At 34.2% G+C, this 17233-nt stretch overlaps 1 protein-coding gene across 5 annotated transcripts in view; it reads right to left on the bottom strand.

Moving 5' to 3' along the window:
* Positions 1 to 17233, bottom strand: part of LOC103098397 (neurabin-1-like) — a 93684-nt gene that overhangs the window by 33731 nt on the left and 42720 nt on the right. The window contains exons 1-2 of one of the 5 annotated variants that reach the window (XM_056793269.1): positions 8081 to 8405; positions 7859 to 7985 (exon numbers count right to left, since the gene is read on the bottom strand). The exons of 1 other annotated variant lie outside the window; for it this stretch is intronic. The gene's annotated coding sequence lies outside the window, so the exon portion shown is untranslated. Of the gene's footprint in view, positions 1 to 6027; positions 6550 to 7858; positions 8467 to 17233 lie in introns of those variants that run through there. 3 more of the 5 variants (XM_056793271.1, XM_056793267.1, XM_056793268.1) reach the window with 3 other exon arrangements.

The following is a 17233-nucleotide window of genomic DNA, read 5'->3' as shown; positions in this document are numbered from 1 at the left end:
AATGAAATCTTAGAAAAATTAGAATTAATAGACATATGGAGAAAAATAAATAGGGATAAAAAGGAATACACCTTCTTCTCAGCACCACATGGCACATTCACAAAAATTGACCATACATTAGGTCACAGAAACATAGCACACAAATGCAAAAAAGCAGAAATAATGAATGCAGCCTTCTCAGATCACAAGGCAATAAAAATAATGATTAGTAATGGTACATGGAAAACCAAATCTAAAACCAATTGGAAATTAAACAATATGATACTCCAAAACCCTTTAGTTAAAGAAGAAATCATAGAAACAATTAATAATTTCATCGAGGAAAATGACAATGGCAAAACATCCTTTCAAACCTTTTGGGATGCAGCCAAAGCGGTAATCAGAGGCAAATTCATATCCCTGAAAGCTTATATTAACAAACAAGGGAGAGCAGAGATCAATCAATTGGAAATGCAATTGAAAAAACTCGAAAGCGATCAAATTAAAAACCCCCAGCAGAAAACCAAATTAGAAATCCTAAAAATTAAGGGAGAAATTAATAAAATCGAAAGTGATAGAACTATTGATTTAATAAATAAGACAAGAAGCTGGTACTTTGAAAAAACAAACAAAATAGACAAAGTACTGGTCAATCTAATTAAAAAAAGGAAGGAAGAAAAGCAAATTCACAGCATTAAAGATGAAAAGGGGGACAGCACCTCCAATGAGGAGGAAATTAAGGCAATCATTAGAAATTACTTTGCCCAATTATATGGCAATAAATACACCAATTTAGGAGAAATGGATGAATATATACAAAAATACAAACTGCCTAGACTAACAGAAGAGGAAATAGAATTCTTAAATAATCCCATATCAGAAATTGAAATCCATCAAGCCATCAACGAACTTCCTAAGAAAAAATCCCCAGGGCCTGATGGATTCACCTATGAATTCTATCAAACATTCAGAGAACAGTTAATCCCAATACTATACAAACTATTTGACATAATAAGCAAAGAAGGAGTTCTACCAAACTCCTTTTACGACACAAACATGGTACTGATTCCAAAACCAGGCAGGTCAAAAACAGAGAAAGAAAACTATAGGCCAATCTCCCTAATGAATATAGATGCAAAAATCTTAAATAGGATACTAGCAAAAAGACTCCAGCAAGTGATCAGAAGGATCATTCACCATGATGAAGTGGGATTTATACCAGGGATGCAGGGCTGGTTCAACATTAGGAAAACCATCCACATAATTGACCACATCAACAAGCAAACTAACAAGAACCACATAATTATCTCAATAGATGCAGAAAAAGCCTTTGATAAAATACAACACCCATTCCTATTAAAAACACTAGAAAGCATAGGAATAGAAGGGTCATTCCTAAAAATAATAAACAGTATATATCTAAAACCAACAGCTAATATCATCTGCAATGGGGATAAACTAGATGCATTCCCAATAAGATCAGGAGTGAAACAAGGATGCCCATTATCACCTCTACTATTTGACATTGTACTAGAAACACTAGCAGTAGCAATTAGAGAAGATAAAGGAATTGAAGGCATCAAAATAGGCAAGGAGGAGACTAAGTTATCACTCTTTGCGGATGACATGATGGTCTACTTAAAGAATCCTAGAGATTCAACCAAAAAGCTAATTGAAATAATCAACAACTTTAGCAAAGTTGCAGGATACAAAATAAACCCACATAAATCATCAGCTTTTCTATATATCTCCAACACAGCTCAGCAGCAAGAACTAGAAAGAGAAATCCCATTCAAAATCACCTTAGACAAAATAAAATACCTAGGAATCTACCTCCCAAGACAAACACAGGAACTATATGAACACAACTACAAAACACTCGCCACACAACTAAAACTAGACTTGAACAAATGGAAAATCATTAACTGCTCATGGATAGGACGAGCCAATATAATAAAAATGACCATCCTACCCAAACTTATTTATCTATTTAGTGCCATACCCATTGAACTACCAAAATACTTCTTCACTGATTTAGAAAAAACCATAACAAAGTTCATTTGGAAGAACAAAAGATCAAGGATATCCAGGGAAATAATGAAAAAAAACACATATGATGGGGGCCTTGCAGTCCCTGACCTAAAACTATATTACAAAGCAGCAGTCATCAAAACAATTTGGTACTGGCTAAGAAACAGAAAGGAAGATCAGTGGAATAGACTGGGGGAAAGCGACCTCAGCAAGACAGTATACGACAAACCCAAAGATCCCAGCTTTTGGGACAAAAATCCACTATTCGACAAAAACTGCTGGGAAAATTGGAAGACAGTGTGGGAGAGACTAGGAATAGATCAACACCTCACACCCTACACCAAGATAAATTCAAAATGGGTGAGTGACTTAAACATAAAGAAGGAAACCATAAGTAAATTGGGTAAACACAGAATAGTATACATGTCAGACCTTTGGGAGGGGAAAGGCTTCAAAACCAAGCAAGATATAGAAAGAATCACAAAATGTAAAATAAACAATTTTGACTACATCAAACTAAAAAGCTTTTGTACAAACAAAACCAATGTAACTAAAATCAGAAGGGAAACAACAAATTGGGAAAAAATCTTCATAGAAACCTGTGACAAAGGTTTAATTACTCATATTTATAATGAGCTAAATCAATTGTACAAAAAATCAAGCCATTCTCCAATTGATAAATGGGCAAGGGACATGGATAGGCAGTTCTCAGATAAAGAAATCAAAACTATCAACAAGCACATGAAGAAGTGCTCTACATCTCTTATAATCAGAGAGATGCAAATCAAAACAACTCTGAGGTATCACCTCACACCTAGCAGATTGGCTAACATTACAGCAAAGGAAAGTAATGAATGCTGGAGGGGATGTGGCAAAGTAGGGACATTAATTCATTGCTGGTGGAGTTGTGAATTGATCCAACCATTCTGGAGGGCAATTTGGAACTATGCCCAAAGGGCGACAAAAGAATATCTACCCTTTGACCCAGCCATAGCACTGCTGGGTCTGTACCCCAAAGAGATAATGGACAAAAAGACTTGTACAAAAATATTCATAGCTGCGCTCTTTGTGGTGGCCCCAAACTGGAAAACGAGGGGATGCCCATCAATTGGGGAATGGCTGAACAAACTGTGGTATATGTTGGTGATGGAGTACTATTGTGCTAAAAGGAATAATAAAGTGGAGAAGTTCCATGGAAACTGGAACAACCTCCAGGAAGTGATGCAGAGCGAGAGGAGCAGAACCAGGAGAACATTGTACACAGAGACTAATACACTGTGGTATAATCGAACGTAATGGACTTCTCCATTAGTGACGGTGTAATGTCCCTGAACAACTTGCAGGGATCCAGGAGAAAAAACACCATTCATAAGCAAAGGATAAACTATGGGAGTGGAAACACCGAGAAAAAGCAACTGCCTGAATACAGAGGTTGAGGGGACATGACAGAGGATAGACTCTAAATGAACACTCTAATGCAAATACTATCAACAAAGCAATGGGTTCAAATCAAGAAAACATCTAATGCCCAGTGGACTTACGCATCGGCTATGGGGGGTGGGGGGGAGGAAAAGAAAATGATCTATGTCTTTAACGAATAATGCTTGGAAATGATCAAATAAAATATATTTTAAAAAAAAGAAAGAATTACAAAGGAATTAATTATATTGAAATACAGGCATAGAAATTTAAAAAGGAAGCAAACTCACTGACCACAGGTATTAATAAACACTTTTCTGGTCTGACTTATTCATTAGACTTAGGAACAAATTAAGGAACAGAATAGTTAAGTGAAAAAATTAATGATCCAGAAATTTAGTAAATAAAAAGGCACTTGTTGGTGACATTAAAATCATCTCTAACAAAATTCCCTGGGAACAGTTTCTGTGTGTGCGCGCGTTATGTGTGTATAGACATAGACATCAGCATAGATAGGGATGTAGAAAGAAATATGAATGTATGCATAAATGTAGGATGGCTAGATGATATAATGGATAGAGCTTCAGACATTAGCTATGTGACCTGCATTTACATGTAGTATATTAATTACGTAAATATAGATGCATTTATGTTTATAACTATTTATACAGAAAAAAGAGAAATTTCCATTATGTATCCAAACCCTTCATTCCCCAATGACATTATTATATTTGTTCATTAGATAAATTGCTAACGTAGTGAAAATCGTATGAAACTGAAAACACATTAGAAGATATTGGTCATGACATATTTTCTTTCCCTAGAACCTACTATAGCATTTTATAATATTTTTAAATTCCTCAATAAAGTTAAATCTCTTGAAACTGGACAAATCCTCAGTGATCCCCTTTAGAATTTTATAATCTTGAGCCACCATTGCAAATTATCATGAGTTTTTTTAATTTGGTACTGGCTAAGAAACAGAAAGGAAGAACAGTGGAATAGACTGGGGGAAAGCGACCTCAGCAAGACAGTATACGATAAACCCAAAGATCCCAGCTTTTGGGACAAAAATCCACTATTCGACAAAAACTGCTGGGAAAATTGGGAGACAGTGTGGGAGAGACTAGGAATAGATCAACACCTCACACCCTACACCAAGATAAATTCAAAATGGGTGAGTGACTTAAACATAAAGAAGGAAACCATAAGTAAATTGGGTAAACACAGAATAGTATACATGTCAGACCTTTGGGAGGGGAAAGGCTTTAAAACCAAGTAAGACATAGAAAGAATCACAAAATGTAAAATAAATAATTATGACTACATCAAACTAAAAAGCTTTTGTACAAACAAAACCAATGTAACTAAAATCAGAAGGGAAACAACAAATTGGGAAAAAATCTTCATAGAAACCTGTGACAAAGGTTTAATTACTCATATTTATAAAGAGCTAAATCAATTGTACAAAAAAATCAAGACATTCTCCAATTGATTAATGGGCAAGGGTCATGGATAGGCAGTTCTCAGATAAAGAAATCAAAACTATTAACAAGCACATGAAGAAGTGTTCTAAATCTCTTATAATCAGAGAGATGCAAATTAAAACAACTCTGAGGTATCACCTCACACCTAGCAGATTGGCTAACATTACAGCAAAGGAAAGTAATGAATGCTGGAGGGGATGTGGCAAAGTAGGGACATTAATTCATTGTTGGTGGAGTTGTGAACTGATCCAACCATTCTGGAGGGCAATTTGGAACTATGCCCAAAGGGCGACAAAAGAATATCTACCCTTTGACCCAGCCATAGCACTGCTGGGTCTGTACCCCAAAGAGATAATGGACAAAAAGACTTGTACAAAAATATTCATAGCTGCGCTCTTTGTGGTGGCCCCAAACTGGAAAACGAGGGGATGCCCATCAATTGGGGAATGGCTGAACAAACTGTGGTATATGTTGGTGATGGAATACTATTGTGCTAAAAGGAATAATAAAGTGGAGGAGTTCCATGGAGACTGGAACAACCTCCAGGAAGTGATGCAGAGCAAGAGGAGCAGAACCAGGAGAACATTGTACACAGAGACTAATACACTGTGGTATAATCGAACGTAATCGACGTCTCCATTAATGGCGGTGTAATGTCCCTGAACAATTTGCAGGGATCCAAGAGAAAAAAACACTATTCATAAGCAAAGGATAAACTATGGGAGTGGAAACACTGAGGAAAAGCTACTGCCTGAATACAGCGGTTGAGGGGACATGACAGAGGAGACTCTAAATGAACACTCTAATGCAAAGATTCTCAACAAAGCAATGGGTTCAAATCAAGAAAACATCTAATGCCCAGTGGATTTACGCGTCGGCTATGGGGGGTGGGGGGAGGAAAAGAAAATGATCTATGTCTTTAACGAATAATGCTTGGAAATGACCAAATAAAATATATTTTAAAAAAAAAGAGTTTTAAGAAAAATTTCTAATGCAATTTCATAGTAAACCATTCCACCACACAAAAAAAAAAAATCCATGGCAAACTTCTATATAATACAAAATTCCACAATTTATCAACTGTCATCCTCTAAATCATAACACATCCTACCTCATCTTTTTCTTTTCAGAAATGATCTCCCCAGGCTCCGCTCTTTGTTTATCTCCATTCCTCCTGTTACCTTGGTGATGTGACATATCATAAGTGCTCTGTTATGTAATTATCTTTTATTGGCTGAGTGCTTGGCCCTATGAGGAAACAACAGATTCTTTATCCTGAATAAACTTTTCATTTGCTTTAAAACTTATAATCGTTAGCCAGCACTCAAAAAGCAGCAGCAAAAATTGACAGATACCTCAGCCCAGATCTACCTAGTCTTTCCATTTTCCTACCTTTGTTACATTTGATATGCAGACTTCTTTTTTCTTTCATTTGAGACTTATGTAATTTCATTCCCTGCGTTTCATAACAAGCTTCCCTAGCAACAACAAGGATGTACCCAATTGTACCTATCAATCTAGTCAACCAACAAATATGTATTAGTGCAAACAGTTCCTGCCCTCAAGAGGAATAATATGGCTTAGTCCAGAGGTGTGAAACAGTGTCACACACCAAAGAGCGGCATGGTAGACAAGATTAAAACGTAATTGGTAACTAGTTAACAGAATATAAAAAATGAAATATAGGTAATATGGCTAGAGGATTCTCTAAGTCAACATGATGTCTACAGATTCTAATGTACTGTTTCATGGTTTCCATTTCCATTTGCATTTCAAACCACTAAACAAAAAACGTATATATGCTAAGATGAACTAAAAAATAAATACAGGGTAATTCTAGGAAAGAAGTTACTAGGGAAGAAGTTGAGGAATGAAGAAACATTTGGTAGTGTGCTCTTGGTGCTTAAGCTGAGCCATTAAAGAACCAAGGAATCTAAGTGAGAATTACCAGGCACTCTTAGCTATTATTTTCTTTTATTTGACGGCAACACTTTGCCTGATGGAACAATATGCTCTATTCCCATACTAAGTGGGATCATGGCTCACAGTAGAAAGACAGTTAGCCTAGAAAGAATCTGGATTCCTGATGAATCCTGAAAGGACAATAAAATAAGTGATGAGGAATAAGAGGCTTGAACCCTTTCCCAAGGTTATGGAATATTTGTATTCAACATCAGTTTCTGCCTACATATTGTACATTTGCCAGATGTTAGCAAATGAGGAGGAGTCAAAGACCTATAAAAATCTTTGCAATTGAAAAGGAAGTTACTTAGGTTGAGCAGGGATGTGCAGGTGTACCCTGGATTTCTTTGACTTGGAAAATTGTAATAGGAGCTCCTGTTGAAGTCATAAGAACCCAACACCTTCCTTGTTGCCCCAGAAATTTCTACTATTAACATCCCTTTGATTCAACTCCTGACCATATCCTGGGGACATTAAAAAAATAGATTCACAACCATGGATGACAGAAGTGACAAAAGTATGGGGGAAATATGCACAAAGTAAGCCTTGTTTTAGATTCAGAAATCCAATTTGGATGAGAAAAAGCACTATCCACATCCAGAGGAAATACTGTGGGAGTAAAAACCCAGGAGAAAATCAACTGCTTGAATCCATGGGTCAAAGGGATATGGTTGGGGATGTAGACTCTAAATGAACATCCCAGTGCAAACAACATTATTGAAATAGGTTCTGATCAAGGACACAAGTAATACCCAATGAAATTGCGCCTTGGCTGTGGGAAGTGTGGGTGGAGAGGAGGGAGGGAAATAAAGTGAGTATTGTAACCAAAAAATTTAAATTAAATTAAATTAAATTTAAAAAAAAGAAATCCAAATTGGACAGGAAAGAAAAGAGAGAAAATGCATTTGAGGATAGATCTGAAGTCAGGCTTCACTCTCCAAACCACCAATAAGAAAACAAGCAGATAATGGAATTCTTACTGAGCCTGAGAGCCACAGAGCTCAGGACCTGAAATAGTTGAAATGGTCCACATGGCAATGGAACTGGAATCTGTCCCCACACTCTGACTTATTCTCAGTCTCTGTCTGCTGACTCCTTCCCTACTGCCTGCAAAGAAACATATTTCAGGCTTATCCTCAAAACCCCCTGACTTATTTCTTCCATCCCCTGTCATCCTACATCTTTTCTGTGTTTGTGGCTACCTATCTAAAATGCTGTCTGAATCATTGTATCACTGAGAGCAGCTAAGTCTATCAAATTTGATCATTCCACACTATTGCTGTTACTGTTTATAATGTTTTCCTGGTTCTGTTCATTTCAGTGCATCAATTAATGTAGGTCTTTACAACTCTTTCTGAGATCATCCTGTTAATGTCAGAGCACAATAGTATTCTGTCACCATCTTATGCCACAATTTGTTCAGCCATTCCCAAATTGAGGGCTGTCCCTTTAGTTTCCATTTCTTTGCCACCACAAAAAGGGCAGCTTTAACTATTTTTGTACAACCATGTCCTTTCCCATTTTTTTAAGTCTCTTTGGATTTCTGACCTAGTAGTGGTATTACTGGGCATAATTCCAAATTGCCTGCAGAATGGTTGGATCAGTTTGCAACCCCCCCAGCAATATATTAGTGTCCCAAGAGAAGTGGAAATGGGGTAAATTATATCATCTAACATGGCACAGGAGGTAAGTAATACTATTACTATGGAGGGAAGGATGAGGGTGGTGACAAGTATTACTTGAACCTTACTCTAATTGGAATTGGTCAGAGAGGGAAGAACAGCCTGATTCATTGGGGTATAGAATCTATCTTGCTTTAATGAGAAGTAGAAGGTGAATAAGAAAGGGAGTGGTGGGGAGGGGAGTAAATTAAGGGTAGAAGTTTCTGTTCTCAATGAAGAGAGTCCTCTTTGTCTCCTGCTACTGAAAAGGGATAGAAAAATGTGACTTAAAAAAATTTCCTTATCTGGATTTTAGATAATGTTCTAGTTCTATTTGGATGAATTTCATGGGGAAACTCCCTGCTGTGTTTCCTCCATCTTGGCTGCACTGGCCCAATTTACTTTCAAAGTGGAATGAGCAGCCTCAGGAATAGTGGGTTCCCATTCACTGGTTTTTCTTAAGGACAAGCTGGATGACATGTTCTTGGTGACTCTGTAAAGGAATTTCCTGTCCAGGGAAGAGCTGGACCCAATTCATAATGAAATCTTAGATTTGCTACTTATTCCTGTTTTCCCAATATAACAAATGAATGAAAAAGGAAACACACTTTTTTGTAGTTATCTAATATAGACTTATATGTTTGCATGTATGTGTATATATATACTGTAATTTTAGTGAATTCATATTGGCTTTTCGTGACCATGGTTTTCGTGACCACGGCTTTCCTTTACTAAGGAGACACAAGCCATCTATTTTGTTTTAGATTGTTTTTTATTTAGACAGCCAGTTTTGTTTTAGATTGATGTCAAACTTACACAGGCTGCAGTTTCTAGAATTCCTTTGGAGTTAGAAAAGTTCTGTCCTTTTGGAAAGATAGGAACATTGACTTAGTTTTCCTGGTATATTTTACATAATTTCTCCCATTTGGGGATGATGGTTCTATCATTACATCAGCAATTGCTCTGTGTCTTTATGCAGTTTCAGATCATAACCAACTATGACTGGCAATGTGAAAAATGTTGCCTTGTAGGAGTAAAATCCTAAGTTATAGCCCTCCACAATATGACTTCATTCATATTTTCAGTTTTTATTTGACTACAAAATCCTCCCAATACTGTAACTAATTTACCTACTTTTTACTGCAAAAGTTCCTTTTTTGAACCTCCTGGGACCAATTTTGTTCATGTTCTTCTTTCTGGCTACAGTGCTTTCATCATGCTCCCCAACTATATTATATCTCTATCTCTATCTCTATCTATCTATCTATCTATCTATCTATCTATCTATCTATCTATCTATCTATCTACATATCCTTCTATCAGAAACAGAAACAATCAAGTCTTTCAAAAGGCCTTACCTCCTTCCAATAAGAATTGATCTCCTATTGTGAGTCATATAGACTGTGCAGGTCTCTATTTGGAAACTTCCTTATCCCTCTCAGCTATCTGCTTATATTTATCATCTTATATATAATAAGATATATAAAATTATATATTATATAAAGATTTTATATATTCTATATATTATGTATTATATACATATAATCTGCTTATATATGTAATCTTCCTCATATTTCCAGACTCAGCTGACACTCAATTGCCTCCAAGAAACATTCCCTGATGCAGCCAGCTACGATTTCTCCTTCTAGTAAAGCTTTACAATCTTGCACTTGGTTCCTCTTCTATGATACTCATCTCATCTAAGACAGAAGGGTTTATTTAAAAAAAGCACTCTCCATTCATTCTCAAACATTACTATGTTTGTTATTCCTTATGACTAGAAGAATGGAGGCTTCGAGGCAGAATCTCAGCAGGAGCAAAAGTGTGTTGTCATTACATAACATACAATTCACTGTCCACTGCCAAGAATAATCTGATAAAATTACTTCATCTGAGAATAAATTAGTCAAAAGCCATCCAAAAATTGCTTATCAGTGGCATCATCATATACAGAGGTGGTACAGAAAGAAGACTGCAAAAATACTTGTGGGCGCAGATCCTGAAATTTTGCGCAACAAATCCAAAGGGTATTATATTAGACTATAATTTCAAAAAGTCAAGATGCCCTTGCTGGTTGCCAGCTAGTAGTAGAATTACAATGGGAATAATATCAGATTCCTGTGGCATTAGCAGATAAAGACTTTATCTCCTCATGCAGATTTTTAGCATTTTGAGCAAACTAGGCTACCACAGGAACAATTGTCATTGCTCATGTATACTGGAAAAAAGAATTGGAGACAAGAATTTTAATGATATGTGGGTATCCCTAAGGTATCCCTCAAACCTTTGTAAAGGAGGGGAAAACCTGGGATTCCATGGGAGAGAGGGGTATGATATGCTGTCTCTTGGTGGTGGGCATAGCACTTGTTCTGGGGGTGTGTGGGGGCAGGGACTGGCACTCCAGCTCTAAAAGGTTCACAATCACTGCCATAGAGCACAAGAATAGTGGATTCCCAAGGGCAACTATAATCATAAACTACTTGAATTTATTTCCAGAACATGACTTGGAAACACTGAGAATTTGTACAATGTCCATTATTTGCCAGGCACTGTGCAAAGCACTTTACAAGTATTTTATTTGATCCTAGCTACAGGGTGGCTCCTGTTATCCCTATTTTCCAATTAAGGGAAGTAAAGTAGGCAGAGGTTAAGTGATTTGCCCAGGATATGAGTAACTAAAACTAGATCTGAACTTGTGTCTTCTGACACCATGCCCGGCATGCTAACCACTTCTTCCCCTAATTGCCTCCAACAACATAAAGGGTATAATGAATATTTAGATGTCAGGGGGAACTTTTTAGTTTTTTTGTTTCTTGGGAATGTATGCTTGAGAGTAAAATATTCAAAGGGGATAGACATTTTAAGTCACTTTTTCAAAATTATAATTCCAAATTGTTTTCCCAAATGGATATGCCATGTCAAAGGTAGAACAACTCATTGTGCTAATTTTTATATATCCTCTCCAAAATTGGCAGTTCTGAACTTTTGTAATGCTACCTCCTGAGGTAGAGCCCCCATTCTGTTATTGCATGCAATTTTATTAATGACTTGCAATCATGTTTAATAAAGTTGATGATAACTTACAATTTTTCTTTTGAGAACTGTAGTTTCAATCTTTTGATGAAGGATTTTCCATCATGAAATAGTGGTTAATCTTAGGCATTTGGGGTACTTTTCTTATTTCAGAAACATTTATTGTGATCATAATGGAAAGCCAACCAAACAGACCCATCTATGAACTGGCATAGGTTGATCTCCCTGCAGGCTGTGGAGTATTTGCAAGGTATTTGTTTTGGGTCCTCTGACAATGTGGTGAAGAGGAGCCTTTTTGATGGGCTGTAGAACTGGGGTATACTCAAAAGTATCCAATGGGAAACATGGTCAAGGCCCTTTCCTTCCTGTAGAGTGTGTGAGGATGGCCAGTTGCCATAGGGCTCTCAGATCATGTCTTACCTGGATTTGAGCTAAAGTTGGGAGTACATGCCATGCTGTGACTTTTGTCATTTTGTGTCTTTTTTGCCTTCTTTTAGGTGAAAGAGAATGCAGATGGCCAGGCCTTGTGCATTTTAAAAGTTCAGAATCTCTAGCCACTTACAGGAAGTCTGGGGCCTGGGGTCCAGCCTGGGCTATGCTTAAAAGCAAAAAAAAAAAAAAAGTGAGAGAGAGAGAGTCTTCCATTGTTCAGTGAGAGATTTGTAAGTAAATTTGGTGGATCAAATCCAAGTTAAGTATGATCTCATCCTTGCCTGTGATTGTGTTGAAATAGGAGAAAAGGTGTTGGGATAATATTTGGAATTCTTTTCTTACTATATTGTTGAAGCAAATATCTCTTACCAAAGTCTAATTGATGTTCATAGTGTTAAAGTAACCAGCTCCTAATCACCTAATAGGGTAAACATAACACACTGATATGATGGCTGAAGACTTCATTATTAAGGGATCATACCAGGACAGCTGGGTTTTTCAATGGTTAGAGAGCCAGACCTACAGACAGGTCCTGCATTCAAATTTGGCAACTTTGCCTAGCCCTTACTGTTCTTCTGTCTTGGAACTTTTTACTTAGTATTGGTACTAAGACATAAAGTAAAAGTTTAAAAAGTATAAAAAAGGATACTACCCCCTTAGCACTCATAGTGAGAGATGTAGCTGGCCTTACTGTGGGAAAATGGGGTAATTAGAGGGAGGCCAGTGGAAGGGAGTGATAGTCATATACATAAATATATTTATATATCACATATATGTATTTGCATACATATTTTAAAATATATTATATACCTTTTTAATGTGGCTAGGGATAGAAATTTGAAGGCAAGCCCACAAATTGGGGAATGGCTGAAAGTTATGTGATGGAAATATGATAGAATGGTATTGTATTTCAATAAATAATGGAAGAAGGTTTGAGAAAATAATGGGAAGACTTGTAAAGTGTGAAGGAGAGACAAGTAAACAGAGCCAAGGAGAACAATATGGTAATGACAAAAACATTGAACAAATTAGGAATTCTAATCAGTGTAATGACAAACCATGATGCAAGACACTTAATGAAAAAGTATACTATTTGTCTCCTGATAAATCAAAGACTCAAGAGTACAGAATAAGACATTCGTATTTTTTCAACATGGCCGATATAGAAATTTGATTGACAATATAAATTCATAAAAGAGTTTATTATTCATTTCCCACATTTTATAGGAAAAAGAAAAGACAATTTAAAAAATTCGAAATAATATAAAACAATTTTAAGAGAAATAACTTGGAAAACCAACATGACTTTTTAATTGATAAACTTTTAGGTAAAACAGGAAATGCAATTGGAAATTATAAGGATGAAATAACATACTAAAATATCTGAAACGCAGCTAATAAATAGAAAATATAGAAAAATGAACTATGAAAAATTAGAGAAAACTAAGTAAAAAATCCACTTTGCAAATGATGAAAATAATGCATAAAACTACAAGTTGATTTTTTGAAAAAGATGAACAAATTTGACAAATCATCAACATGATTAGAAAGATGGAAGAAAATCCAATTAAGAATCTAGAAAATATAATAAAACACAAAACTGGAATCAAATAATTTCCAACTTTATATGATTTTATGATGATAAAACTGAAAATACAAAATAGAGAAAAATCTTCGAGCATGTTAAATATCCAAACTAACAGAATCCCATATAAAGTTCTTTAATAATCCAATTGAGAGAAAGAAATCAAAGTATAAATGAAATGCCATGCCAAAGTGGGAATTCAGGGGATATTGGTGAAAAATTCCTAGTCCTGAATTGAGTCAAACTTTCAAAGAATAATTATAGTATTACTATACACATAAAATATTTTCAAAACATTGAGAAAGCACTATTAAATTTCACTGAATAATTATAATCCTAACACCTAAACAAGGGAAGGAAAAATTACAGAAGTCCAGACTTTTAATGAAACTTAATTTAACAATTTTTAGTAAAATTCTGTCAACAAAATACAGTGATTAAGCCAAAAACCAATCTGTGATTAAAAAAATTAGATTTATGGGGGGAATACAAAAGATAGTTTAACATAAGGAAAAGAGTAAAGACAATCATATAGAAAAGAAAAACAACCTAAACCACATAATTTTTTGATATAGAAAAAAGTCTTTGTCACAATACAACAAACATTTATGCTAAACCACCCTTCACTGACTATATATACAAAATTAATTTTCAATTTTTTAATCATTAGAGTATGGCTTTGGTGATTGCTTGCTTATAACAGTATGAAGTCTGGACTCAGTATTTAATTTACAGACTTTATATTTCCCAGTCTTCATTCATTATTTCCCTTTAAATATGTTTTTTTAATTGAGTTGTTATAATTCTATTGAATTTCAGAATGTAACCTTTAAAAATCTGATTGCCATAGCACTAGAAATTGGTTAAGTAGAGTAGCACTGACACTTGCCCTAAATTATGATCACCAGTCATGAATAATGAATATTCCCTCCAGCTATTTATAGTTTTCTTCCTCAAGGATCAATTTATAATGTTGTTTATACAATTAGTTTGTATATTTCAGTAGTTTGAGCCTAATATGTTATTTGCAGCTACTTATAGTTATTTACAATGTGATTTTTATCTCTAATTACTACCCATTGAATCTTTGTGGCTATTATATAGAAATAGTATTGATTTTTGAGGGTTTACTTAGTAGAATGTAAATTTGCTATAAATTCTCATCTCTGTTACAATATCTCCTGATTTTTTAGGATTTTCTAAGACATCTGTCAGTTATAAGCAAATAAGAATAACAAATATACTCCTGTTTTCCTCTCTTTAGGTCCTGGATTTGTCTTTCTTATTACTATTGTATTTCCGGAAAATTTTCAAATAGTATTGGGGAGAGTTGTTATTTTTTCATTACTCTTATATTTATTGGGATAGCTGCTAGTGTTTCTCAGTTTCATATGATGCTTATTTTTTAGTATAGATTATTTTAGATATGTGTATACACATTTAAATGGAAATACATGTGTATGTGCAAGTATCTATATTAAAATATTCCCTATCAGGAGGAAGGGTCCTGTCCAGTCAGTTTTATGATTACATCTAGGCTGCTCACTTAACATCAATGGATGCCTTACATGTTACAATGTCCTTAATGAGGATAGTTTTGGGATATCTCTTAGCTCTAATTTCATTGCCCTCCAACGTGTTCTGTTCACCCATGTCCCAAAGCATAAGTGCTGCCTGTGCCTATGAATGAATCCTAAAGAGGTATCCTTATTCCACTGAGCTTTTATACCTTTATGAGAGAATGAACTGAAATTTTAAGGGGGAGGTTTTATGAAGTTATTTTCATTGTTATTTAAAATACTTTGATAGAAATTTAAACTAAATTCTATAAGAGAGTGATGAATATAAAACTATACTTTGTAGCTCTTAAAATATGATTTGGAGAGGATTATGACAAAAAAAAGTAAGGTAAATAAGGAGATCTCATGAACAATATGTACACTTACAGGAAATCTATAATATGTACAGATTTTTATATGCATTTCTTTTGTTTAAATAGATTCTGAAACAAAAGTAAGAGAGCATCATGAGGGCTTGACTAAAGCCTATTGAGTTCTCTGGGATTATGAACCAATAAAGAGTACTTGAGACTTAAAGCTGGTGGCAGTGGCAATGAAAAGTTGAAAAGGAAAAATAACTAAATATTTTGTTAGATTAGAATGATTGCTTTTTACATTATGGTCATATGGAGGAAATTCCATATTGGTTCTTATAAAAAAGTATACGTGCATATTATAACCATTTTTTCATATGTTATATGTATGATATTAACAATTATTAACCTGTGCAAAAATTATCCTCTATCAAAATAATACTTACTTAAAAATGAAATAATTAAAAGTTAATAATAAAACAAAAGAAACATAGAAGTGAAATGATTAAAAGTTAATAATAACAAAAGCAACAGTAATAAAATGATTAAAAGTTCATATAACAAAAGAAACATGGAAGTAAATCCCTTAAAAGTTCATATAACAAAAGTAATATGGAAGTAAAATCCCTTAAACGTTCATATAACAAAAGTTACATGGAAGTAAATTCCTTAAAAGTTCATATAACAAAAGTAACATGGATGTAAAATCCCTTAAAAGTTCATATAACAAAAGTAACATAGAAGTGAAACAATTAAAAGTTAATAACAAAAAAAGTAACGTGCATATAACAAAAGTAACATGGAAGTAAAATCCCTAAAGGTTCATATAACAAAAGTAAAATGAAAGTGAAATGATTAAAAGTTAATAATAGCAAAAGTAACAGTAATAAAATGATTAAAAGTTCATATAACAAAAGTAACATAGAAGTAAATTCCTTAAAAGATCATATAATAAAAGTAACATGTATAAAAAATCCCTTAAAAGTTCATATAACAAAAGAAACATGGAAGTAAAATCCCTTAAAAGTTCATATAACAAAAGTAACATGGAAGTAAAATCCCTTAAAAGTTCATATAACAAAAGAAACATGGAAGTAAATTCCTTAAAAGTTCATATAACAAAAGTAACATGGAAGTAAAATCCCTAAAGGTTCATGTAACAAAAGTAACAAGGAAGTAAAATCCCTTACAAGTTCATATAACAAAAGTAACATGGACGTAAAATCCTTAAAACTTCATATAACAAAAGTAACATGGATGTAAAATCCCTTAAAAGTTCATATAACAAAAGTAACATAGAAGTGAAATGATTAAAAGTTAATAATAACAAAAGTAACAGTAATAAAATGCTTAAAAGTTCATATAAAAAAGTAGCATAGAAGTGAAATGATTAAAAGTTAATAATAACAAAAGTAACGTGCACATAACAAAAGTAAAATGGAAGTAAAATCCCTAAAGGTTCATATAACAAAAGTAACATGAAAATGAAATGATTAAAAGTTAATTATAGCAAAAGTAACAGTAATAAAATGATTAAAAGTTCATATAACAAAAGTAACATGGAAGTAAAATCCCTTAAAAGTTCATATAACAAAAGTAACATGGAAGTAAAATCCTTTAAAAGTTCATATAACAAAGGTAACATGGAAGTAAAATCCCTTAAAGGTTCATATAACAAATGTAACACGAAAGTGAAATGATTAAAAATTAATAAAAAAAAGTAACAGTAATAAAATGATTAAAAGTTCATATAACAAAAGTAACATGGAAG

The sequence above is a fragment of the Monodelphis domestica genome, chromosome 4, assembly GCF_027887165.1.
Source record: "Monodelphis domestica isolate mMonDom1 chromosome 4, mMonDom1.pri, whole genome shotgun sequence".
Taxonomy (NCBI): domain Eukaryota; kingdom Metazoa; phylum Chordata; class Mammalia; order Didelphimorphia; family Didelphidae; genus Monodelphis; species Monodelphis domestica.
Note: the sequence above shows the minus strand (reverse complement) of the source record. Positions and strands in the feature narration are given on the sequence as shown.